We start from the raw sequence: 26,236 nt of genomic DNA, 5'->3' as shown, positions 1-26,236 counted from the left end.
TCTTGATGCTACGTGTGCTCCGGTGGTCGGAATCGAGTGCGAAGAAGTGCAGCGTGTTGCCCCCGACGAGAGCTACGCGCCGATACCTACATTGCGCGCCTACGGTCCGGTTTTGTGAGCTCCTTCTACGAGCTTCATCGGTTGTTTGGGTGAGCATACATTGTCCGATTTTGCATTGCAGCATATCTACGCGTTCACATTGAGTAGAACTACACATTAGGCACTTTAGATTTCGAAAAGAAAGACCTGCAGATTTTGGCCAGACATCCTACGTGTTTCTGCACCGGGTGTTTTGGGTCGGGATTTTGGTTCATAGACCTTAGGGAGAGCGACCTATTGGTATTAGTAGGGTCTCCTTCAAGTTCTGTGGTGTTTTGAGATTGTTTGATGGGTGTTCGGCTCTAGAAAGTGTTGTAGGAAGTTTCCTCTTATGCACTCTTGAAGGCTGTGACTTAGACAATTGGTAGAAACCTCTGTAGGAATTAGTTAGGAGTCGGTCCAATGTAGGTTGACACCTTATGCTTGCTTCCATGCACCTGCGGGTCGAGCTTCATACTTAGCTAACATTACATGTTAGGTGAATTCTCGCTGTGCTGACGTCCGTCGCGACGTATCCGTCCAACATTGGCGCCGTTGCCGGGGACGAAAACCTTAGGTAGGTGACCGAGGCTAATCCTTGAGGATTGGGATTTTTGGCTTGCCAAGAGTTTCGCTTTACGTTTAGATAGGATCAGAGGGTGGAGGACTCTCTAGGTCTTAGAGGGAGTCTAGGAAGCGTGTGCCTCGCCTAGATCCTTCGACTTAAGTAGATGAGGTAGACTTAGGTATTTTTAGGTAGTAATCGAGTTCTAGAGTAGAAGTTGGAGTGGTAGAAGCGGTGAGAGGAGAGCTTGAGAGTCCGAAGAGGCCAAAAAGCTACCAAAAACACCATCATCACCATTTCACATGATAAGTAGGAGTAGAGTAAGTAGGACATCATGATTCAGGATCTAGAGCATTTCATGCATGAACACTTGCTTGGTAAAGTCATTACAAGTTTGTAAAAGACGCAAAAGTGTGTTTGAAAGCCTAATTGAAGTCCAAAAGTTACTGTGAGTGTTTCTGATAGATCTACAGAGCATCAGGAGCATTCCTGTCAGAAAAAAATTTAATTTTAAGCCAGGAGACATCCTACGCATAGGATGTCTACAGGCTAATCTGGGAGGAATTTTGGGATTTTGAGTTGACCAGTGTGTTCAGAAGATAGGGTTTACCCTAATTTCAACTGGAAAGTGGAGATTTGGCCATATCTTGACAGGATAAGGCCAAATAGATTGAAATTACCAGACATCCCACCCAAATAGTGCCAAAACATTATTTTGAGACCAAAACCATAAGATGGTTGCATGAGCATGTCTTGCATGATGTATTGAGTGACTGAAAGGGGTTTCACCTCATTTGGGTAAGAAAATTGGATTCAAAGCGGACTTTAGCACTTTTGACTGAAAAAAAAAACAGCTGAAATTTGGGACTTTTGACATCCAAACCAAAATCTAAGCATACCACTGGGTTACAGACATCAAGGTGAAGCTGGGGGACAAGTCTGGGGTTAAACAGGCCAAAAAGACATCCTACGCGTAGGATGTTTCTGAGTGATTTTGGACCTCACACTGAATTTTGAGTATACCAAAGTGATCAGCAACTCAAGGAGAGCCTGGGTTTTGAGTTTGAAGCCATTCTGATGAAAAAGACATCCTACGCATAGGATGTCTAATGCAAGAAAATGAAGCCAGACTTTGACTTTGAGCATAGTAAGGTATTGTATAGCCTAAGGCAAGCCTCCTAGTCAATTTTGGTCCAATTTGGAGTTAATTAGACTGATCAATACCAGCAACAGGCTGTCGGAACAGATTTTTGATTCATTGACTAGCTAAGAGGTGTCCAAATCAAAAAGTGAAAGCAGCTGTAAGCTCAGCACAACAAGGGGAAACAACAGTGCAAAAATCCAAACAAAACACAGCAGGAGACATCCTACGCGTAGGATGTCTATTGGGGCATACTGCAAGGAAAATTTGACCTGGCATAAATAGTGAGATTCTAGTTGGCTTAAGGGTTCTAGAACTTCTTTCAGAAGTGAATTTGGACCTTGTTTGCCCATTTGATGAAGCAAGGATTGAATTCAGACTTTTTCGTGTAAATTGACCAACATAGGAGGGTAGTACTGTTTCAGATTAGTAGACCTATTCCAGAACATCAGTAGTCTATAAAATACAGTAGTGGTTGAGATTAACTCTCCAATTATACCAATCATTACTAAGATAACCTCTAGCTAATAAATGCTTTGATTCGATTGCCGAAATTAAAACGCTTGTGTACAGGTATATTCAGCAACAAAGCAAGAAGTTGTGCAGAAACTGACCCTTTGCCAGGTGAGTGGTTGAATTTGTGATAAATTGCATTGATAAGTTTGATGAATTTAAGATCAGGAAGATACATTGTCAGAGATCAAAAGGTGGCAGGTGACCAAGGTAGCTTAGTGTCCACCGAGGAGAGTGTAACTCAGGCAAGGCTAGATCCACTAGCACCGATTATTGAGGAAGGTAGTGATCCTGACACTTCGTCAGACAAATCTTTCTTCATGATGGGTAGTCAACAACCAGGAGGTTTCACCTATGATGGACCTATGCGAGGAGGAAGCACCTTCCAAAATCCTTTGAATGATTCCAGGCTCACGGTGATCTTCTTAGAGGGAACAAACTCGAGAGGAGCCCTAGTCTATTCTGACTATCGAGGACGCAAGTGCATTTGTATCGAAGAGAGGCCATCTCAAAGATTGGAGATAATCCGAGTGTATGATGATGGAGATAGATTCCGAGACGAAAAGGGGAACCACTATTTAATAGTTAGTACCCTGAAGATTACAACAGATATGGAGATAACGTGGCGAAAGGGAAAATGGTTTCAGAAACTCAAGAACCGTCACCAAACATTGATCGGCCCGGAGCTATTTTTATGTATGATAAGAAAACAATCAGGGTTCCAACTTATAACGAGAACGTGGGAATCTACAAGCATAAGAGTGAAGGTATAGTCTCGTACTTTCGCAGCAAAGAACCATACATAAACGAATTAAGCAAAGACAAGGTTCTTTACTTATTCTCTTATGAAACTGCTACGGGAAAGGGCATAGTTTTTGTTGATAGATACGGGCGAGAATACCAACGTATTCTCCCAGAGGAAGTAGAGAGAGCAACAGGTCCAGGAGCATCAGCATATGCCTCTGAGGAAGTGCCAAGAGCCACCTACACCCCAAGCAAGTCAACGAATCCTTTTTCAGATGAGTATGATGCAACCTCACATTCCACCCAACCGCAAGCATTCAACAACCAAGACCAACCAGCAAACCATCCATCATTGCAGGCATGGCTTAGACAGAGTGCAACATTGGAATCAGACAGAAACTGAGATGGTTATCAAGCCGCACGAGGGCTCGGGGATTTGCAAGAACCACCACTCTATTCAAGGTATCAGGCATAGAGTAAGCCAAAAACACCACATGAGAAATTTCATGGCCAAAAAGCACTCCAAAAGTCAGAAAACAGCTCGAAGGCTCTGAAGTCCACACAAGGAGTTATACTCTATCCATTTGACTTTTTTGTTGAAATTAGGCTCAAAAGGGACTTAGGGGGGCAAAGGGCAAGCACTGGGAGCACCAGCATTGAAAAAATCACCAAGAGACATCCTACACGTAGGATGTCTCAAGGGCACTTTTTGGCACAAACTCCAACATTTTTTATCATGCACATGTTCTGAATGACATTTACAAGCCATACACCAAGTTTCATCACATTTGGACCAAGTTTGACCTCATATGCATGGAAAAACACAAAGTTAGGACATAGAGGCAATAATGGGCCATTGACCTACCAAATCTTGTCCAAATCCAATGAAACTTGCACAACACATTCACCAACACATTAGCAAACAATCTGTGTGGTCAGAGAGAACAAATGATGAAATAGACATCTTACGTGTAGGATGTCTATTTGACCTTTTTGGCATGCAAGGGATGTTTTATCATTCCAGATTCAATCACCTCATCATCAGGAGCCCATATGTCAAGTTTAAAGCCATTCTAATCACTTTTGATCCCCAACACCTTCAAGATACACTTTTTGAGCCCAAAAACACCTCACAGAGCCTTACAAGCATCAAATCTTGTCCAAATTCAAATCCAAGAACATGGCCATGTTCCATAGGCCAAGGACAACCCACAGATCAAGTTTCATGTCATTTTGATGAAGACATCCTACGCGTAGGATGTCTCCAACATAAATTTAGCCTTCTGTGCAAGGAATGACATCATGAGAGCCAATACCATGGTGCAATGAGCCCATATACCAATTTTCAACCCATTTGGACATCAATTGCTACCTATGATGGACATTCTACCCAAATTGTGACCTAAAGCCTAAATCGGTCCAAAAAATCCACTTTTTGATATCCAAATTCAAATCCAAGCATATAGCCATGTTCCATGAGCCTTACAATACCTGCATGTCAAGTATGAACCAATTCTGATGAAAAAGACATTCTACGCGTAGGATGTCTAAATGGAAATTTTTGGCCAGATTTGCACTGTGAGCACATGCAAAGCTTCACAAGTTCCTTTTAAGCTTTATTTTCAATTTTCAAGTCATTTGGATAAGTAAAACTCAGTTTCTCAGCTAATATGGAAAAAACGCTAACTTCGGACTACTGAGTGCAACAGGATCTATGGCGGCCTCGAAGTCACCAGCAAAGAAGAAAAGAATGACCATCAAGGATTATTTGGACAAAGTGGAACCCTTTGTCATTCCAGAAGGAACACTAAAGCCCACCAACACCTGGATACAAGAGGATCTATTAGAGTCCAATGACCTAAAGATCTACCAAGGAGTGTTCAAGGACACTGAAGGCAATGTCATAGAGCTACCAATGCTACCAAGAGAACTCAATGAGTTTGTACGAAGCAAGATGGCCGGCTACTTGGAGAAAATTGATCTACACAACTATTTCGAAGCAATACCGACAGGGATGGACATCAAAAGAGTCTGGGAGTTTGTAACAAGCATCAAAGAGGATGGAGTGGCCAAGGTAATAGATTTACAAGGCCGACTAGATACAGAGATAATAATCACTGAGCGGGTTGTAGCCCATGCACTAGACCTCTCCAATGAGGGGAACAGTGTAACAAAAAGAAGGGATGAAGTCAAGGTGTACAAAGAGAAAAAGGCAAATTACACCTTTGAAGACATTGCCAACCCAAAGGTGGAAATCATGAGCCAGTTATACAACCAGTACTTCCATATGTGCACAAGGAGGCCACAGAAGTATAGGATGCCGCCAGGTGCAATTGCCACAACGTTCACTTGGGCAATGACAAAAGACACCCCAAAGATAATCAACTATGCGGCATATATACATGACAACTTAGTAAAGATGGGCAACAAAAAGCCAACCTATATAGTGCCAAGAGAACTGATCACCAAGGTGGTTTATGGAGCACTACACGCTAAAGGAAGGTGGCCTGACCCCCCATCTCAGAATGATTGGCTGAGAGTAAAACAAGACAAGGAAGATGAGCTGCAAAGGGCACCAAGGGTGGCTACGAGATTGAAAAGACGGCTAGAGCCAGTTGAAGAGGAGCAACCCGAGTAGAAGAAAGGAAAGAAAGATTTTGCACAAGTGCCGGCCAAAGAAACAAGGTCTCAGAAAGCGGCAAGACTCGAGAGGCTTATGGAGAGTTTCCGAGCAGAGAGAGCCCTCAAGGGTGATTTAAACGAACTCTGGAAGCCATCTCTCGAGTCTATGTCCGGATCGTCTAGAAGAGTGCAAAGGGACCGCTTTGAAGATTATATCAAGAATTTTGAGATTCTTGATGCTGCAGCAGAAAACATTCCCCATGTCCCTTTCACAGAGGAGGAAGTACAGCAGATAAGGCAGAAACTGCTAGATGAACAAGAGAGTCAAGAAAGAGAAAGAAAAACAAAAGCAGACAGGGACTTGAAAGGCAAACCTGCATCTTTACCAGCCAGCCCTAAACCCAGCCCACAGCCATCACCACCGCCCTCACCACCTCCTAGCAGCCCTCCACCAGAAGATAAGGAGGTTGAGGACAAACAAGAAGAAAAGCAAGCAGAGGAGCAAGAGCAAAGGTAGGAACCTAAGCCAAAAGAAGAGGCCAAGCCTGAATCTGAGAAAAAAGGATTAGATGAGGCCTACTATGCATTTTTGGACCTGCTAGCTGCAGGCTATACGAAGGAAGAAGTCGCCACAGTCGCATTCGATTTGGCGAGGACAGGGCATAAAGAACAGATGCAAGGCATCCGGCTAGTGGAGCTAAAAGAAATTGCTACTGATACGGTAGACCTGCACCTGCCCTCCAATGACTGGGACGTGGTGATGACAAACCTAGCCGGATTGAGGGCACAATCCATGGCTTCAGAGAAGGAAGTGACAACTCTCAGAGCCACTGATGAAAAGATCAAAAGGGAAGTAGATTCTCTGTAGGCACAAAGCCAAAGGAAAAAGGAGAGAGAAGATGACCTACAGGCCAGCTTGGCAACGGCTCTACAAAACTGCCAAGCAATGGAAGAAGCAAATGAGGCAGCAACAAAAAGAATACAAGCAGTTGAAGAAGAGTGTCTGCAGATCAACAAAACATTGTGAGATGCCGAAAAAGAACGAGATAATCTGACGCTACAGCTGGCAGAAGAAACAAAAGAAGTAGAGGCCATGAGGAATGCCGAGGAAAGAGCAGAGATAGAACAAGAAGCAAGCTTGGATGAAGTCCTTGAGCTCAAGGACCAACTAAAATTCAAAGATCAAACCATCTAGAGGCTGCGAGCATCACCTGCTAGAGTCAGAGCTACGAGCTCGACTCAAATCATTTCTGCGAGTCAACTCTAGGAAGAGAAAATGCAAGAACTTCAGAAGGAGCTAACTCTCGAGAAAAAGCAAAGGTTAATGATGGCTGGAGGTTCTTTAGTCATGCAAACTAGAATGGAATAGGGCCAAAAAGCCCTGCAAGAAGAGTGGAAAGCATAAAGATAAAGCTCGAGGAGGCAGAAAGAATAAACGCCGAACTTAATGACCTCCTCATGAATATGGGTGGACAAGTTGAAGAGGAAAAGCAAACACTCCTCAAGAAAATTGAGGAGTTGAAAGGCCAGCAAGGAGGAGAGGCTGAAAGCTCAGGGCCAGCCACCAATGAGGGCATCGACCTCGAAAATGTGGCAGATCCTGTGGACACACCTATGCAAGAGTAAATCATAGCAGGATCCTCTCAAGAGCCACAGGATCTAACACAAGAAGAGGAGGAAAAATTGCGTAAGGCAATAGAGGAAGAGCTAAGAGAAACCACGAAGGAAGCCTTGGAGTGGGAGCAGAGGGTCTTCAAATCTATGACCATTCAGAAGATCGACGCTAGCAATCTCAGGCGCGAGTGGCTTCAACCCTCTCTCCCATATCCATTGCTGAAATATGAGGCAGCTACAATAAACAAGCGAATCAGAGAAGATCCAGGTGTACCTCTCTACAATGCAGACAACTCGAAGCCAGAAGGAGTTACGCTTATAGTGGATTCTCAGCCAAAGTGGAGGAAGGCTTGGCTTACAAAGTACCCACAATACCTAATCCACCTAGTAGAGGCACCTAAAAATATCAGAGACAATCTCAGCTTCTGTCCTCTACCAAGGGTTAGGACGTGGAAGGCACAAGAAATTTTGCAAAGAAGCCAACCCACTTGGCTGAACTACCCAAAGCTGCCGGGCGTGAAGGCAAGTGAGAGAATAAGTGTCCAATACATGGTGAAAACCCTAACAGGCGTCAGAAAGTTGTTCACTCGCTCACATGACCTTACATGCATTATGATGAGGAAAATCTGCAGAACCATCTTAGCAGTGTTCGAGACCTTCAAGCCAGGCCAGGTGACCAACAACATATTCTTCTTCCAAGATACATACAGATGTGCTTATGATCTGTTAGGTCAGCCTTCCAAGGAGGTGATACATGCGCTGTATCAAAGAATCATGTTTCTACTATCCTATCACCTCCAGGCTTTTGAAGAAGCATTCTATACAGGGTTCTTCACCATGAATACATACATTTTTGGGCCAAAAATGCTGAACCTACATGCCAGGTACGAATCACTGCTAAAGATGCGAAAAACGATAAGATGAAGCAGTAGATCGAGGCCATGTTGGGGACGACATGAGCAAGGAGGGGGGGAGTGTTAGACGCTAGACACACCCCACGGCAGTAACTACTTGGAGGACTATTATTTTTTGTAATTATTCATTCATTGAGGGAAACCTGATTTTTCACCTTGTAATTATTGGGACTTACAGAAGTTTCCAGATTGTATCCCAGTTTTGATAGTTAGATTGAGTAGATGGTTGATTTTGGAACTTTAGGGTTTGAGAAATTGTAAGGTATATATACCACTTTTTGACCTTAATGAAAGACCTTTTGTCATTTTAAAAACAAGTTTTAAAGTCTGTGAGTGAGCGTACTGTGTACGAGAGAGAGAGAGAGAGAGTGAGCTTCATCTTGACGCTACGTGTGCTCCGCTGGTCGGAATCGAGTGCGAAGAAGTGCAACGTGTTGCCCCCGACGAGAGCTACGCGCCCATACCTACATTACGTGCGTACGGTCTGGTTTTGCGAGCTCCTTCTACGAGCTTCATCGGTTGTTTGTGTGAGCATACGTTGTCCGATTTTGCATTGCAGCATATCCACGCATTCACATTGAGTAGAACTACACATTAGGCACTTTAGATTTCAGAAACAAAAACCTGCAGATTTCGGCCAGATATCCTACGTGTTTCTGCACCGTGTGTTTTGGGTCAGGATTTTGGTTCATAGACCTTAGGGAGAGCGACCTATTGGTATTAGTAGGGTCTCCTTCAAGTTCTGTGGTGTTTCGAGATTGTTTGATGGGTGTTCGGCTCTAGAAAGTGTTGTAGGAAGTTTCCTCTTATGCACTCTTGAAGGCTGTGACTTAGACAATTGGTAGAGACCTCTGTAAAAATTAGTTAGGATTCGGTCGAGTGTAGGTTGACACCTTATGCTTGCTTCCACGCGCCTACGGGTCGAGCTTCGTCCTTAGCTGACATTACATGTTAGGTGAGTTCTCGTTGTGCTGACATCCGTCGCGGCGTATCCGTCCAACAGTCTGTCCTTGGCATGACATTACTCCCCCCTTGGAGAAGCATTTTTGTCCTCAAAAACACAAGTGGTAATATCTTCGTAATAAGAACACTGACATTTTTTGATCGAAAATTGGTGCAGTGAGGAGGTTCAATGAAACCAAGAGCAACATCTTGATTTTTAACATTGTTGTCCTTTTGCAACCACGTGTATCTAAATGGTAACACGATTTATACTCACTTGAGTACTTTAAAGGAGTAACCACAACTAAAAGGTGTCTAAAGACATAACCAGTTTTCAGACTTTCTGAAGATACTGGGAAAATGCAAGAAAACCTTGAGGCAACTGTCCATGAAGTTGTGAGCCAGATTTCCTACTCATGTGAGTATCTTGAAAAGCTCATAGCTACTGAGGGACAGAATAGGGAATGTCCTCAGGTCAAAATTGTGAACATTTTGGAACACAGAGAACTACATGGTCACCCCTAATGAAGGTTATATGCCAACATGCTTTGTCAGCATACCTACTAAGTCCTTGACGTATGAAACTATTGAAAATAGGTGTTCAAAGTTCAAAACCTAAGCAAATTCTAGAATAAGAAGAGAATCGCCCATTCAGAATGTTTTCTGCTAATGTATGTCCTTGATGACCTTCGTAGATTTGCTTCTTCAGTGAGGGTGCCCTACGTGCATTCAGTCTAGGTGCACATGTGACACATGCTCTGTATCCGCTTGTTTGAAGCCCTGCATGTATACACATGATAATAGATCAACTATGGGAAAAAACAAGATTTACAGTGTCTGAGTGAGGAGTGTCAATAGATCACCTGAGCATTCTGTTAGCCCGGGATAGTCATGCATGGTCCACATTAGAATGCCTCTGATCAAAGCATTCCGTCGTCCTGTGTGTCGGCTCATATCCACCACCTCTATGCCAATCCACAATTGTTGTAGCTCTTCCAATAGTGGACGAAGATACACATCCATATTCCCCACTTTATATCGCCCTGGCACAATCAAGCTTAGCCATAGGTGCCCCTTCTTCGTAGTCAACCACGGGGGAATGTTGTAGTTGACGATGACAACGGGCCATACACTGTAAGATGTTGATCTTTGACCAAATGGATTTACGCCATCCATAGCCAGGCCTAAGCGCAAATTTCGAGCTTCCCTGGCAAAATCCGACCATGTTCCATCTATATGTTTCCACGCTACACAATCTGTAGGAATTCGTAGCACACCATCCGAAGATTTATTCTCTTCATGCCATGATGCTAGGGTGGCCATGGACTTACATTCAAAGAAATGCTTGATGTGAGGAAGCAGAGGGAAATGTCGCAAAACCTTTTGTGGAATTTTTGTCCCATGGAGATCTACTCGATATCTTTCGAAATCACATTTCGGACACTTCTCCATGTCTATGTATTCCCCTCTGAAAAGAATGCAGTCATTAGGACAAGCGTGGATAGAATTGTAATCCATCCCCAAGTTTCGCAAAATCTTTCTTGCTTCATCTCGGGAATCTGGCATCACATTGTCATCTGGTAGTATGTGCTCTTTCAGCAATCTACACAACATAAAAATATGATACAGTCGTGTAAAAATCTATCAGATCATTATACATTTAGAGTTTTATTAAAGTAAACTAATTGTAATAGATCACCTGAAAAGCGCTGTGACGCTAGTGTCACTCCATCCAAACTTTGCCTGCATGTTGAGAAGAACCAGGAGTGCTTTCAATCTAGACATACGTGCTCCATTATACAATGGCATATCGGCTTCACTTTTCATATCATCATAGATAATCCTTTCTGAATCCATGATCGTCTCGATCATTTCATCAATCTCGGGCTCAAACATTACCTCGTTGGGAATGTGCTCTGCATGATCATCCCCCGAGCTGTCAGAGGCTACATCTTGTGGCCTCACATATGCTGCTTGACCAAAGCGCCTGCGAACACGTCTATTGGGTTGCAAGATTGCTGCTTGTTTGCCAGTGTCAGAGTCCGACGAGTTATAATTGGCAACAACTCGATCTATAATAGATGGATCGAACTCGCCAAATTCGCGAACGTGCTGCAAAGAAACACATCTTGTCCGTCGCACAGCATGCTTGCATTGATTACAAGGACATAAGACCCTCGTTGAGAGATAGGTGTTTCGGTTGGACGGTCCCACATCCTCGTCGCTACTCATAATGAGGATTAAAAACTTATAACCTGGACAACAAATTTAATATTCTATTGGCATTCTTCGTCTTATCTCTCTCTCTCTCTCTCTCTCTCTCTCTCTCTCTCTCTCTCTCTCTCTCTCTCTCTCTCTCTCTCTCTCTCTCTCTCTCTCTCTCTCTCTCTCTCTCTTTACCTCACATTCTCTAGTCATGTCCAATCCTCGCACACCTCGGTCTAGAGGTGCACGGAGATCAGAACCACCGGGTTATAATCTTGTCTTTATTGGTCAATACCTATATCTGTGGGTACAAGAAATCTACACACCCACGTCTACATGATACTGCATGTAGTGGACAAAACCCCTTTGCCTCTTCTCTAGCTGTAGCACTTCACAGCATCTTAACATCTTTTCACAGTAGATCTTTTCACTGTTCGTCTAACTCTAAACCCTAAACCGTAAGTAATTCTTGCGTGGACTCGATCTAACGTAAATAAGCGTAAATCTAACTAAAAATAAACCTAAATCTAATTTAACGTAAGTCTACATCTAACCTAATCTTTAACGTCTTTTGGGATAGTTTCCTACGACGTTAAAACTCTCTTCTTCTTGTGTGTGTGTGTGTGTGTGTGTGTGTGTGTGTGTGTGTGTGTGTGTGTGTGTGTGTGTGTGTGTGTGTGGTAAACCTAAATAAACCTAAGTCTAATCTAATATAACATAAATCTAAATCTAACGTAAATTATGTTATATTAAAAACAAAGAACTAAACTAACAGGGATTATAAGAACCTTAAAACTGATTTAACACATAATTTTTCACATAACTCGGCAAGAGTTGGCATTCTCATCACTAAAGATGTGAGAGTTAACTTCCGGCGGTGACGCTGCCTCATCTCCATCCACATCTGGCGACAGCAATTGGCCCTTTAGACCGTTCTTGCTCTTGTTACTAACTTTGAAGTTGCTGTTGAATGACTAGAGGTGGTCTAGATGGTCATTGTGTCGGGGATGTAGTGACTCTTGCCGCCCTGAAGATCCACCTTCTTCCCTATCTTCTGAAGACATTTCACCAGTACTTTTGGATCAACGGAGCCCACCATGAGTGAAGGCAGCAATACCCTATATTCCATTGAGGGCTTTCTTCACTCGCTTCATGCAGGCATCGCAGTCTATGGAGACCTAAATCTAATCTAATATAACGTAAATCTAAATCTAGCGTAAATAAACGTAAATCTAGTTAAAAATAAACCTAAATCTAATTTAATGTAAGTCTACATATAACCTAATCTTTAACGTCTTTTAAGATAGTTTCCTACGACGTTATAACTCTCTTCTTCTTGTGTGTGTGCGCGTGTGTGGATGTGTGTGCCAATAAAAAGAGATAAATGGTATAACCTTTCTATCACCCATGCCAAGTATGATAGATTGATTATGTCATTTCCCTCTTGAATAATAGGTCTTGAGTTCAACTCCTCGTCGGCTAGATCTTTAGTTCTTTTAATTTTAATTAGTTTCCTACGACGTTAAATTAGTTTCTCTCTCTTTCTCTCTCAATGTGTGTGCGTTTTTTTGGATCGTATGCATGTTTTCTCTCTCTTTTCCTCTCTTAATGTGTGCGTTTTTTGTTTATGCATGTTCTCTCTCTCTTTTCCTCTCTCAATGCGTGCGTTTTTTGTTTATGCATGCTCTCTCTCTCTTTTTCTCTCTCAATGTGTGTGTGCATTCTTTGTTTGTGTATGTGTGTGTGCGTTTTTGTTTTTGTTTGTACTCTCTCTCTCTCTCTCTCTCTCTCTCTCTCTCTCTCTCTCTCTCTCTCAAAAACACTATGTGTGTGTGTATGTGTGTGTGTGAGAGAGAGAGAGAGAGGGAGAGAGAAAGAGGGGAAGGGAACATGAGAATGAGGAGAGGGAAGAAGCATACCTGGCTCTCCTTCCTCTCCTCGTGTGTGTGTGTGTGTGTGTGTGTGGAGAAGAAAAAGAGAGAGAGAGAGAGAGAGAGAGAGAGAGAGAGGGAGAGAGAAAGAGGAGAAGGGAACGTGAGAATGAGGAGAGGGAAGGAGCATACCTCGCTCTCCTTCCTCTCCTCGTGTGTGTGTGTGTGTGTGTGTGGAGAAGAAAAAGAGAGAGAGAGAGAGAGAGTGACGGAGAGCATTACCTGCTCCTTGCTTGAGGACGCCGAAAAACTCAGATCTGAGATCTGAGATCTGAGTTTTTGGGCACGCTCGGTTATTTTTTTAGCCCAGCTGGCGTCGCTATGAGCGTCGCAAATTTACAAAGAAATTTGCGACGCTCATAGCGACGCCGGGAATTTTTTTTTTGAGCGTCGCTAATATGAATAACCTCTTGTAGTGTGGTATACGCTGTTCCAATCCAAGATCTTTCACTAGGCGAGCAAGCCAAATAGCTTCTTTGCATGCCTCACTCAATACAACATACTCTACCTCTGTGGTAGAAATGGATGTACAGTCTTGAAGAATGGATCTTTAAGAAATAGCTGAACCAGCAATGTGTAAATCCAACCTGTTGTTGATTATGATTGTCACTATCTACATATACTTGAATGGATAACTCTCTACGACCATAGTATAAATGTCTATCTGCAATGCCACTCAAGTATTTGAGAATTGACTTGACAACATCCCAATGCTTTTTACCAAGGTTAGATATAAATCTCCTAACAACTCCCACTGCATGTGCAATTTCAGGTCTTGTAGCTACCATGGCATACATGAAACTACCACAAGTTGAAGCATAAGGAACCTTAGCCATGTCTTTCTTGCTAGGTTTCAAATATGCAGGCAATGGAGTACTCAAATCCTTCCCCTTCTGCATGTTGAAAAGATCAAGAACCTTGTGCACTACTCTTTTTGAGAAAGCTACAACAACCTCTTCTTATGGTCATGAGTAATACGCTTGCCCCAAAATCTGATGGGTTTCACCTAGGTTTTTCATGTAAAATTGACTTTTCAGCTTGGTTTTCAAGTCAGCAATGTCCTTCTTGGAATGACCAACAATAAGCATGTCATCTACATAAAGGATGAGCATAATAAGCTGTCCATTGGGTTGTCTTTTCACATAAAGACATGGATCTTCATTATTGCGCTTATAGCCTAGGGAGCACATAAATGCATCAAACTTTCGATACCATTTTTTGGATGATTGATTCAAGCCATATAGACTTTTCAAAATCTTACAAACCAAATGTTCTTGCCCTTTAGCACAAACCCTTCAGGTTGCTGCATATAAATCTCTTCCTCAAGATCACCATGTGAGAAAGTCATGATGACATCCATTTTATCAAGCTCCATATCTTCAGTGGAAACCAAAGCAAGCAACATTCTCAATGTGGTTATCTTGACCACCGGAGTAAATATTTCCTGGAAATCGACACCATATTCTTTCTTGAAACCTTTGGCCACTAAATGAGCTTTGTAATTGTCAATCGTCTTCTTGTAAACCCATTTACAAGGCAATGCTTTCCTACCTTTTGGAAATGGAACAAGTTCCCATGTTTTTTTGTTTGCAATACTGGACATCTCCCTCTTCATAGCATGTTCCCATTGAACCTAATCATTGGCTAGCATAGCCTCTTTGTAACAATAAGGCTCACCACTATCTATCAGCAAAACAAAATCCACGCCTGGAACAAAACGTTCTAGCGGATGTGAGACACTTTGAGATCTCTGTGGCTGATCAGAAGTCGTACTAGCCTCTGTAGTAAGTGGCTTGGGAGCTGTCTGGACAGGAGGTGATACATTGGAAAATGTCACTTTCCGGAATTCAACCTCTTTCACTAGCTGTCTATGCATCTTAGTCTCATCACTAATAAACTTTTTGGATCCTATGAACGATAGTCAAATTGACCATCTATACCATACCCAATGAAGATGCATTTCCTGGACTTAGGATCTAGCTTAGCACATAACTCCTTGGGTACATTGTGCATAAGCTTCACAACCAAATGTGCGGAGTTTTTCATAAGACAATTTATATCCTGACCATAACTCCAAAGGTACACGAAACTGTAATGAAGCATGTGGTGATCTATTGATCAAGTACATGGCTGTATATAATGCTTCAGTCCTAAACTCTCACGACGGTGAATTAGTATGTGATAGCATAGACATAATCCGCTCTTGGATGGTCCTTTTCATTCATTCCACAACACCTTTTTGTGCAGGGGTATAAGGAGTTGTAAAATCGCGCTTAATTCCCCTACTTGAACAGAAGTCTGTACACTCTTTGGAAACATATTGTCCACCATTGTTTGAGCGCAAAGATTTCAACCTATGTTCAGACTGAGTTTCAGCACTAGATAATAACTTATTGAAGAAAGAAAAAGTCTCATATTTAGACTTCATGGCATAGACCCAAACATGCCGTGTTGCATCATAAATGAATGTAACATAATAGGACGCACCACCATGGGATTTAGACGGCAAGGCCTACATAAATCACTGTGCACAAGCTCTAAGGGTTTTCTTTCTTTGTCAAAAGAATGTGTATGATGTGTCCGTGTTTGCTTTCCATATTGACAGTGCTCACAAAAGGGAAAATTAAAAAATGACAAAGATGGTAAGTAGCCCAAACGAGAGAGTGTACATCCATTCCCTTTGTTGACATATGTCCTAACCGGCTATGCCACAAAGCAACAGTTGGCAGCTCGTTTATAGAAAGATTTTTCTTTTAATCAGATGCATAAAGAGGATAAAGTGAACCAACTTTAGAAACAAGGACTATAATAAGATGACCCTTTGCAACATGCCAAGACTACTTATGAAAAGTGACTTTGTAACCCAAGTCATCAAGACGTCCAGCCAAAATCAGATTGCATGTCAAGGTTGGAACATGACGCACATTATGGATGATAAACTTCACCCCATTTGCTATAACCATGGCAATATCACTTACGCCAAAAATGTCACAAGAGTAATTGTCATCAAGTGTAACAGAGCCAAATGTTTCCGCACCCAAATCAAGAATCTATGTATGGTATACTTCACCACTAACAAGGAGTTCAGTTGGCATAGAATCTGCAAAGATAGAGTTTCATGTGCATCATAAAAGACATCATTATTTTTAGTCAACATATTAATGTCTTGCGCATCACTATCATCTTGAACTATGTTCAGCTCTTCAATCTTAACCGAACTCTTTGGTTTCTCCTCTTTATCATCATGATCTTTGCCTTTACATTTTCCCTTCTCTTTGTCACGCTTCCAAGCATAACAATCCTTCTTTATGTACCCAAACTTATCACAATAATGGCATTGAACATTGTGGCGACCACGAGACTTTGATCTATGCTTTGATGCATCTATATTGCCCTCTTTTTTGGACTCACGTTGTGAGCGGGATGAAAACACACACAGCGCCTCTATAACGACCCGACACACACTCTTGGGAAGATACACACACACACACACACACTATGGGGCACCACTCGGCTTAGACAACACACCTGGCCGAGACAGGGAACACACCTCTGGAGTGAGAGGAGAGAGACTATCCACTTGCCCACTCCACACAGACACAGATACACACACAAACACACACACACACCCAAAAAACTCAGATCAAAAGAGGAGAATTTCTGATGTTTAGATACAATTGAGCTTGGGCCAACACCAATGGGGCAAACAGCTCACACAATATGGGTAAAAGATACCAGATACAATCACAAATTGGAGAAGAAGCTTCACTCACCGGAGAAGATTACACAGAAAAACAGAAGAAAAAGAGTGAGGAATTTGGCAAAATGGACAGCGCCATCGTGTCCGGAACGGCCCAAAACCCCAGTCTACAATGTCAAAGTGCTCAAATCCGACATCGGATGAGCAGTTTACGGCCAAAACAGGCTCCAAAAACACCAAAAACACACATGCGGCTGTTCCTCCTCTCTTCTCCACATTTTTTCTGGTCTTCTCTCTCTTTTTTCAGTTCCCACACTTAGCTTTATTAGTTGGGCACCCTTGGCCTTTTAGATGACCTCAAACGGACCCCGAACAGGCTAAAAACTGACCTCGCAGTGCATAGTTGTCACCTTTTTGCATCATTCGCACACCTGGCACTCAGCTTTTTTCCAATAATGCATCTCGCCACCACATGAAGTGGCCCCAAAAAGTGGTCCTCATGATGACCTTTCTACATAATTATCACAAGAAAACATCCACGTTGTGTCCGTACTCATGCACGTGCAAGTATTGACCCCGTTCGGCCTCCTGACGCCACTAGATGCCATCTGGCGCACCTGCTTACCTCACGTCGTCGGCCCGCGGATAGCTTCCTCGAGAAGTTTTACGCGCTATAAACTCCTCATTATTGTAGAAAAACAAAGTGGTACTGGTAATAGTGAAAATCGATGCACTATGTACACCCTGTCCTACCTGTACACATGTGGGCCCCACATAACCACCTGGCTCTAGAAAATGGGCAATCCTTTATTCGATGCACCATGCATGTATATGTACATATGCGCAATCCCTTGCTCCAAAAAACTCCTGACATAATTTGCCCATCCCCTAGCCTGCTAGATCATTCATGATCAGCAGCAGCAAAGAGAGATATGAGACTCGCCGCATCACAGGTCTCCTCATCCTTCACCAACATTGCTTGCTCCGCAGACAGCTCATCTTGCTCCACCATCATCAATCTAGCATGATACAATTTAAGACGCAACCCATTTACCCTTGACTTATGTAGAACACCATCTAGGTTAGCCAGCTGATATGTGCCATTTGGAAAACACTCCACTACCTTGAAAGGGCCTTCCCACTTAATTTGAAACTTCTTTTGGAAGGTGTTGTCCAGCTTACTGTTGTAGCGCAAAACCAAGTCATGTTTCTTGATACCCTTACTTTTGACCTTTTCATTTATCTTTGCCAAAGCCTTATCCTGCATCTGCCCATAATGCTCCAATGCGCTCATCCTATCCAACTGGACCTCTTGTAACTGCAAGAACCTCTCTTTGAATGCATCACTAGGCGACCCAAGCAACTTCTCTAACATCTTGACCGCAGGCAACTCTACCTCCACAGGCAATAGTGCTTCCTTTCCATACACCAAATGAAATGGAGTAAACCCTGTACCTGTCTTCACCGAAGTACGGTAAGCCCATAATGCACTAGGCAATTCCAAATCCCAATTCTTTCCTTGGTGCTTTGTCACTTTAGAAATAATTTGTACCAACTCACCATTGAATCTTTCATTTAAGCCATTACACTGCGGGTAATAAGGAGTGGTATGCTGGTGCCTAATCTTCATCTTTGTGCATAAGAAGTCTAGCAGTTTAGCTCTAAATCCTGGCCCCTTATCTGAAAGTAGCTCTAATGGCACCCCAAACTTGCAACATATTTCATCATACACAAATTTTGCCACATCCTTTGCAGTGATCTGTTTTACTGCTATAGCCTGTGCCCATCTAGAGAGATAGTCCACTGCCGTCAAGATATAGCTTTTGCCCCTGCTTGTGATAGGTAACGGGCCTATTGCATCAATCCCCCACTTTTCAAACACATCAAACGCCATAATGGTTTTTCGTAGCTCTGGCTTCAACACTCTCTTCCCAAATGCTTGACACCTATTGCAAGACCTACACCAATGGTGAACATCCTTGTGCAAACTAGGCCATACATACCCCTCTTGCAAAATCTTATGCAAGGTGATCTTTAGAGAAAAATGGCCACCACATGCGCCTTCATGATTCTCTTCCAACACTCTGTAAAGCTCCTCCCGCCAAGGTACACGTCTCAACACGAGATCAGCCCCTTTCATGTATAAGACATCACCAATCAATTTGTACATGTATGCTCTACGCAAAAAGCCATACTTCTTAGACTTCTGAATCTCCTTTGGAATGATTCCTGTTAGCAAAAACTCCTCTTCTTGAGCCAAACTTTCCCGGCCATGATAAAGAGGTAAATTGGTCCTCAACACGAATAGCTCCCCAATCATGCCTTGAGCTGCTTCATGTGCCTCTCCATTTAGAGCACGTTCAATGTGTCTGATACTCCATGCTTCAAACTTTTTTAACAGGCCTTTAATTCTGAAGCACATTTCCTTCAATGAGGTGTTCTTGCTCTTCCACACACCCAACACTTGCTTCACCACTAACAAGGCATCACCTTTTATGCTCAACCTTCGAACCCCATGCTTCAAACAAATGTGTAATCCGGCTTCCAATGTAGCATATTCAGCCTCATTGTTACTATGAGCATCCAATTTGAACCCTCTCTTGCATACTAGCTTCCCCTCTGGATCATAAATTGCTATACCCCCTGAAGCTGCATCGTGGCTCTTTCTGTATGAACCATCAAAGAACAACACATGTGCATTGCTGATCTGTGGCACTTCTTCAACTACCTTTCTCACCACCTCTTCCTTAACAATAAGGGGATTCTCCTTGTAGGTCAACAAATCAGCTAGGGTAGCCCTTGTACTATCTTCCACTAGAAAAGAGAACTCAAACTCTTGCAGCTCAATTACCCATTTCTTCACCACATTTGACATGTTAATACCATTAATTAATTGTGGCAAAAAGGCATAACTCGTCAAGAAAACAAAAGGCCGTGGTAGCAAGTAATGACGAAATCGTCGACAAGCAAATATTACACTGGCCATCACTAGCTCTACTTCCGATAACTTTCTCTCCGCTACCAACTTCACTCGGCTTGCACAATACACTGGCCTCATATAATGGCTGCCCTTCCCCTTTTGCAATAGCATGGCTCCAATGGCATCATCCCCTACTGATGGATTTACATAAAAAACTTTCTCCCAATCAGGAGCCTGCATGGCTGACAACCCCCCTAACACCTCTTTCACCTCTTGAAACACTTCTTCACACTTGTCATCCCATTGCAATGGATCATGCTTTGCCACTTGCTGTAATGGATAAAGAAGCTGTGAAGACAATGGAATAAACCGTGCCATGTACTTCACTTTGTGTATAAAGGTTGCCAATTGCTTCGTACTCATAGGTGATGGAAGAAGAATAATGGACTTCACCTTATCTGGATCAGCCTCAATGCCATTTTCTGACACCATATGGCCCAATAGCTTCACCCTTGGCTGTGCTAGATGACATTTCTTTGGATTTAGTTGTCCTCCACATTCATCATATCGAGCCAATACCATCTGCAGCTTCTCATGGTGTTCAGCCCTACTGCTATAAACACAGAAGTCATCCATAAAAGCCTTAACACAACTACCAATGAATGGTTCCAGCACCCAATTTGCTCTTTCTTGATAGAAAGATGGTCCATTTGACAACCCAAACGGCAAAACTGTGTAGCAATAGCAGCCCCATGGCGTAATAAATGTTGTCTTTGTGCGGTCTTTAAGAGCAATCTTTAATTGAAAATAGCCTGAAAAACCATCACACACACTGTCTCTCTCATAACCTGCCACTGAATCCAAGATCTGATCGATGAATGGAAGAGGATATGGGTTCTTCTTAGTGGCTGCATTTAAGGGTTTAAAATCCACACAAATTCTCCACTTCCCATCCTTCTTTGGACTGACTACAACTGGACTCACCCATTCTGTGGTCTCCACTGGAACTATGAACCCTGCCTTCAATAACTTGTCCACCTCTACCCGCAAGGCTTCCATTTGCTCTTGACCCATCCTTCTTAGCCTTTTACGCACTGGCTTAGCACCTTCTTTCAGCTCTATATGCATCTCTTCACCCTTGAACCCTCTGATCTCTTCATATGAAGTAATGAACAAATCAGGAAAACTAGCCAGCATATGCAAAAATATATCCTTCTCCATAGCTGAGAGGTCTCCACTAATCATTTGCGTCATTAATTCCTGCTTCTTTGACAACTCAACTTTGGTTTGCATCAGCCCTTCAATCACTTCATAAGGCCCTTCACTTTCATCTTCAACCTGATTCGCAAATGCAACTAAACCAATCTCCTGAATTTCTTTGTCCATCAAAAGAAATGCAACATCAGCATCCTCATCACTGCTGGTAGTGCTATCACTATCCTCATCTGTCACCGTGGAAGAGTCTTCATCACTAGACTCATCCTCATCTTCATAAAGCTCCTCTAATCGTTTCCTTGTGTCCATATTATAAAGCTTCTTGGTACCTGTCTTTCCATAGAGGCTAATCGTACCATGTCGCCAATCTTGAACAGCTCCCACTGCACGTAACCATGGTCTGCCCAGTATAATAGGATATGCTCCCAACCCTGCTGGCATCACATGAAAATCAACCACTGCCTTTGCATCATATGCCTCCACTTCTAAGCTCTTTACAACACCTAAGCATTTTACTTTTTGATGGTTTGCCAATCTGATCCGAAAACCTGACACCCCAGCCACTGTGAGACCCATCTTCTCAACGCATGAGTGTGTTATGACGCATATTTGGGCTCCTCCATCCACATAACCTTGTCCCAAATTTTTCCTTTTATGCCACACATCTACTATTGGACAAATGTCTGGTAGCTCGTCCATTGCCAACACCTTCACTGAACCTCTCTCTGGCTCTTTCTCCATTGGGTTAACCATCCTCTTTCACTGTCGCTTTAGCTTAGGCACCATCTCTATAAGCTGCCCAAAAGTAACATCTGCCTTCCTGCTCGTCAGATCCTCCTTCAAGTCATAGCTTAATTGCCCATCCCCTATTGGAAAATCTGAAACATGAAACTTTCGACGAGCTCTCCTTTTCCTCTTGGCCTTGACATCTTCGCCTTCATGGCTCTTTCCTTTCTTCTTACTAGGACCTGGGGCACTTCTTCCTTCCTTTTCCTCTGTGGTCCTCTTCCCAATAGGCATCACTAATGTATCCTCTAGCTTTGATGCCTTCTCCAAGGTGACTACACTTAGCACTTTTGTCTTTCCCTTTTCCTCCTGGGTCAGTCCACTGGTTCCTTCGTCTCCCTTAATTTCGATGCCATAATCATTTGACCTAGTTAGCACCTGTCTTGGCAATGGATACATGTCTCCCCCCATCCTTGGTGGCTTATCACATTGCGGGCTGATGTGACCCAACTCTCCACAATTATAACATGTGGGCGTCTGCCTCCAAAACCTACTATTACTTTGTCCAGCACCATTCCTAGGTCTTTCTTCACCTCCTGGCTGATTTGCAAACCGCCCTCGACCTCGATTATTTCCCACTTGACCTAGCATGTTTAGGCTGAGATTCTTCATCAGATCAACCACTTGCCTCATGTCTTGCCTTAGGCCATCATCTTGCACTGCTGTAGTGATCACTGCTGGCATAACCTGAGTAGTAACAGGAACCACTGGTTCATGATAAACCCCTGGCATGCGCCCTTGTAAAGACTCTATAGGCTGAAATTCAGACCTCATTGGCAAAGACTCCACCCCTAACTGGCTCATTTTCCTCAGCTTCCACTCTTTGTTCCTTGCTACCTCTAGTGCATCCTCATATGTCCTAGGCTTCTTTAGCTCCACTCTCCAACGTATATTCTCCCAAAGACCAGCCAAGAACCTGTCCTTCTTCATCATGTCAGGCGGGGGTACCTGTGGTGCTAAAGCCTTGCACATTCGCTCCCATGCCAATGAAAACTTACGTATGTACGCATCTACTGGCTCACCTTCCTTCTGCACCAAAGCCTGTACTTCTTGCCACACCTTGTCAGGATCTTCTATCTTCACAAACTCCACTTCCAACCCTGCTCGTAGATTGTCCCAACTCAACCTTACAGGTGGATCAGCCACACGCAACTCCTCTTCAAATGCTTTAGACCAAACTCGTGCATCACTCTTCAAACAAATTTGGAGAAGGCGTAACATCTGTGCAGGGTCATGAATCTGGTTGCTAATGCAGGCAACCTCCATCTTTTCCAAAAATTCTTCCACATCTTCATCACTTCTTCCATGAAACTCCGGATAAGAGAAAGCCATGGCTACCCAAGTTACAATGCTTTGAGAACCCCTTTGAACACATGTGCAAGAACCCAAAACTTTTTACTACCCAATCCCCAGAAACCTCAATGGAGCTCAGCTTTAGATGAGAACAAACACATGCACATCAAATGAGTTTTCATAGTTGATCATCGGAATTACAACAGGCAAAGGACATTCCAGGATCTCTCTCAATCTTCTTGGCCCAAACATAAAGACTATGCGCTGCTGGAAAAAGATCTTCCTGGACACATGAACATTAATCTGAATTCTTTGAGTTAAATGAAATGGAGTGAATTGAGGGCCATTTTGATCATCCATTAAAGCCAACCATGAAGCTCCCAAGAAGGCACACCTGACTCAACCTCTGATTTTGCCAAAATTTCAGCAGCATAACAGCATAAATGGCTCAAAATACCAAAAAACCAGCCATCATAACTTGGGAAAATTTCGACAGAGTTTCCCCAGAAGTAGAGCAGTAGGAACCCAAAATATAGACTGTCTATGTATGCATAAACTGTCAACAATAGAACCCGAGCATCAAGTAGGACTCACTAGTACATAACCTATGGCGAAGTCACGAAAAGGGTGCTCCAGCTACCTGTATCACCGAAAGGATCTCCACATTTGAGAATCCCCCAGCTCAATAAAAACCTCACGCTATCGACCCTCACACGAAGGCTAATGCAAATCGCGTATAGTCAAGTCTCAGAAATGACTATCTTCCAGACCAAGTCTCAGAAATGGCTGGGACTGCCAAATACAACCAAGTGTGGCTCCACAAATGCGTACAATGGAAGTTTCCACAAGTAACGTACAATCCAGCAGACAATGCGCTCAAATAGGCGCCAAGTGATGCATACCCACAACAACTGCAAGTGACATCACTGCTAGTATATCACTGTACTCCAGCTACCTGTACCTGTGTGAATCACCTGTACCTGTACCTGTACCTATCCCTGTAACCTGTAACCTGTAATCCCGAAGCTCGAAGATCGAAGCAGAAGGTACTCGAAGAAGATCCTCCGTGGGGGCGCCAAAAGAATGTGAGCGGGATAAAAACACACACAGCGCCTCTATAACGACCCGACACACACTCTTGGGAAGAACACACACACACACTATGGGGCACCACTCGGCTTAGACAACACACCTGGCCGAGACAGGGAACACACCTCTGGAGTGAGAGGAGAGAGACTATCCACTTGCCCACTCCACACAGACACAGATACACACACACACACACACACCCAAAAAACTCAGATCAAAAGAGGAGAATTTCTGATGTTTAGATACAATTGAGCTTGGGCCAACACCAATGGGGCAAACAGCTCACACAATATGGGTAAAAGATACCAGATACAATCACAAATTGGAGAAGAAGCTTCACTCACCGGAGAAGATTACACAGAAAACCAGCAGAAAAAGAGTGAGTAATTTGGCAAAATGGACAGTGCCATCGCGTCCGGAACGGCCCAAAACCCCAGTCTACAATGTCAAAGTGCTCAAATCCGACATCGGATGAGCAGTTTACGGCCAAAACAGGCTCCAAAAACACCAAAAACAAACCTGCGACTGTTCCTCCTCTCTTCTCCACATTTTTTCTGGTCTTCTCTCTCTTTTTTCAGTTCCCACACTTAGCTTTATTAGTTGGGCACCCTTGGCCTTTTAGATGACCTCAAATGGACCCCGAACAGGCTAAAAACTGACCTCGCAGTGCATAGTTGTCACCTTTTTGCATCATTCGCACACCTGGCACTCAGCTTTTTTCCAATAATGCATCTCGCCACCACGTGAAGTGGCCCCAAAAAGTGGTCCTCATGATGACCTTTCTACATAATTATCACAAGAAAACATCCACGTTGTGTCCGTACTCATCCACGTGCAAGTATTGACCCCGTTCGGCCTCCTGACGCCACTAGATGCCATCTGACGCACCTGCTTACCTCACGTCGTCGGCCCGCGGATAGCTTCCTCGAGAATTTTTACGCGCTATAAACTCCTCATTATTGTAGAAAAACAAAGTGGTACTGGTAATAGTGAAAATCGATGCACTATGTACACCCTATCCTACCTGTACACATGTGGGCCCCACATAACCACCTGGCTATAGAAAATGGGCAATCCTTTATTCGATGCACCATGCATGTATATGTACATATGCGCAATCCCTTGCTCCAAAAAACTCCTGACAACGTTGCCCGAAGAACGGCCCTTATGTTGCTTATCATCCCTTTGCACATAATGAGCTTCGCCATAATGCGAGCTAGTCATGGTCTTTCGATGCATCTCCTCTGACAAAAGTGCACTAGCAACATCATCGTACTTTAGTGTACCATCAGGAGCAGTGTTATTAATAGCTTTGCAAAAGATATCCCAAGAGGGTGGCAACGAACAAAGAAAAAAGATTGCTTTCGTCTCATCATCAATGATCATGCGCTGTGCACGAATCTGGGCAAAAAGAGAATCAAAATCATTGATATGGCTGGCAACGCTAGCTGACTCCTTCATATGAAGGCTGAAAAGTTTTCACATCAGGAAAACCTTATTGCTAGCCGTATCCTTTTCGTAAGTATTGCATAATTTCTACCATAAAGCATGAGCAGTCTCGCATTCTAATACTGAGAATTACACCGACTCACCAAGATGCAATCTAATCGTAGACTTGTATAGCTCATCAAGATTCTCCCATTGAAACTGAGTCATGTGTATATCTTCGGTTCTAGCTGCATATGCAACAGGCGACTTTTTCTTCATTTGGACAAGCACATCATGCATTTAGTTCTTCCAAAGCTGAAAATTAGTGCCATCAAACTTCTTTATGTCATAAATGTCACGGTCTTTGCTAGTGGACATGGTGACAAAACTACCAAAAGATTCTGGGAAAATTTCGATAGAGTCTCCTTTGTATTGAGACTATCTCAACCAGATTACAAGACAAAATGACCAAGTATGTCACTCACAAAGCATAAAAGAGAGCAATGCCTCTCAAAAGCACACTGTATAGAGAACAA

The sequence above is a fragment of the Adiantum capillus-veneris genome, chromosome 6 (genome assembly GCF_014529385.1).
Source record: "Adiantum capillus-veneris isolate H3 chromosome 6, ASM1452938v2, whole genome shotgun sequence".
NCBI lineage: Eukaryota > Viridiplantae > Streptophyta > Polypodiopsida > Polypodiales > Pteridaceae > Adiantum > Adiantum capillus-veneris.
The sequence above is the reverse complement of the archived record's forward strand: the minus strand, read 5'-3'. Positions refer to the sequence as shown.